This window comes from Notothenia coriiceps, unplaced genomic scaffold, assembly GCF_000735185.1.
Source record: "Notothenia coriiceps isolate Sejong01 unplaced genomic scaffold, NC01 NC01_scaffold00011632, whole genome shotgun sequence".
Lineage (NCBI taxonomy): Eukaryota > Metazoa > Chordata > Actinopteri > Perciformes > Nototheniidae > Notothenia > Notothenia coriiceps.
The window spans coordinates 159,058-161,168 of NW_011344333.1; the positions used below are offsets into that span (position 1 = coordinate 159,058).

The window sequence follows — 2,111 nt, forward strand, 5'->3', positions numbered from 1 at the left end:
CGAAGATCGTGACTGGCTGAGGGACAGACTCGGGGGCAGGTTCTCAGGAATTTCTTGGCTTCTCTCCCCCGAGCCAGAAGAGGAACACTACAGCTTGGAAAAACTGGGAGAAGAAGACGGCCCAAATAACCCGGCGGAATAATAAAGAATTAGTAGTTGGAAAGTAGTTGGAATGCTGTATCAGCTGCCATGATGTTACATTGAATACCACAGTTTAATGCTACAAGTCGTACTGTGCACTTAAATGTAATGTTATATTTAATCAACACTTATTTAAACTATGACCTATTGTAAAAACTAAATATTGTTGTATCACACAGTAAACTGCATTTTATTACCACTGCTATCATTGTACAACAGCATTAATGGCATAAAATGCCATCTAGAATAGCATAGACCTTGTTCTTTTAATACATAAAGAAAAAGGACAAGCAAAGACATAAGTGAGAATTGCTTCATGTTTATTTTAAATGTACATTTGCGTTGGAAAGAAATGACATTAACATAAATAATTATTACAGAAAGTTATTTTTTGCAACAAAGCTATAGTAAAACATTATGTCAGAAAGGTATTCATCAATTGATTCTCCTTTGCTAAAAAAAAGCAGCCATCGAAATTAACAACATTGCTTTAAGTCTAATGACAAAGCCAAAAAACAACAGCACCTGTGTGGCATAAAACGAACAGAAATAGACAAATAAAGTATTGGAATGACAATTAAAAGTCAGCTAAAAATCATGGTTCCAGCGGCCCTTCTCGGGTACCGGTCAAATTATATAAATACATAAATACAACGAAAAAAGCTTGAGGGGTCACCGCCGCCATGAGAGACAGTACATGTTCATTTAATCAGTCGTCTATTAAATTGCCTGCTGATGTAAAACATTTTCACTTCCTGATAGTGAGGTCAAGGAACTCCTTCCTGGTGGTGGGATTATCCTGAAATGTTCCCAACATGACACTTGTAACAGTGCTGGCGTTTATCTTCTGCACACCTCTCATCACCATGCACATGTGGCTGAAATGCAAAAAGAAGAAAGTTGAAATGACTGATGATTTGCACAGAATCCATTAGATATGATAAATACATCTAATGATGCAAAACTATCATCATAGTTTCATGATCTTATATATTGTTATATACTTTAAAGTACATCCAGATGAGATTAAGATCTGATAAGAAACTAATAGGGATGAAACAAAAGGTAAATACTCACGCAGCCTCAATCACCACTGCTACTCCAGCCGGCTCCAGCGCCTCAGAGATGGCTGAAGCAATCTGTTTGGTGAGACGCTCCTGAACTGTGGAGAAAATGAACACTGTCACACACAAACCAAACCAGAAAAAAATAACCGTTGAATAAGATAACAAATACATGTTTGTGCATAAAGTATAATAGCAGTTATTTTTACCTTGAAGCCTCCTGCTGTATATTTCAACAATTCTGAAGAAAAAAAAATAGAATTGAATGGATGGTGGTGTGTGTGTGTGTGTGTGTGTGTGTGTGTGTGTGNTCTGACGTCGCCATTTTGTGTGCTTCGCGGATGCGCTCGGCTCCTCTCGACTGCTGCTCGGGTCTGCTCGGTCAGCTTCCGGATGAGGAGGCATTCGTTCGACCAACTTACAGTAGATAACATTACAAACATTTTTAACAGGGGCCATAATAGTGTAAATAATGTTTGTTTTGGCAGTTATAACTGAATGTAATGTTTTCTACTTTTTTACATCTGGGAAGGCATTTGCCTTCATCAGATGGAAAGTGGCTTGACCAACAACTGAAGTATTTCTTATAGCTATGCAGGGCATGCAAGAGAGCAAACACAAACAAGAACAAACAAACAAGTGAAATTAAGGATAAAATTGAAATTGTACAATATAATATTGTGGTGGTTCATCTTATAATTCAGTCTAGAGAATGCACCAGACAGCATCTAAGACCTGCAAAAATCTAAATTTTCTAGGGGGAGGCCCCCCAAACCCTTCGTGCGTCATTTAGTCCGCGCGCGTTTTAAACGCGCGCGGACTAAATGACGCACGAAGGGTTTGGGGGGCCTCCCCCTAGAAAATTTAGATTTTTGCAGGTCTTAGATGCTGTCTGGTGCATTCTCT

The 2,111-nt window shown here is 38.7% G+C and overlaps 1 protein-coding gene across 1 annotated transcript in view; it reads right to left on the bottom strand.

Moving 5' to 3' along the window:
* The window catches only part of kank3 (KN motif and ankyrin repeat domains 3), a 33,584-nt gene that overhangs the window by 5,881 nt on the left and 25,592 nt on the right, over nucleotides 1-2,111 (bottom strand). The gene's annotated exons all lie outside the window — the stretch shown is intronic.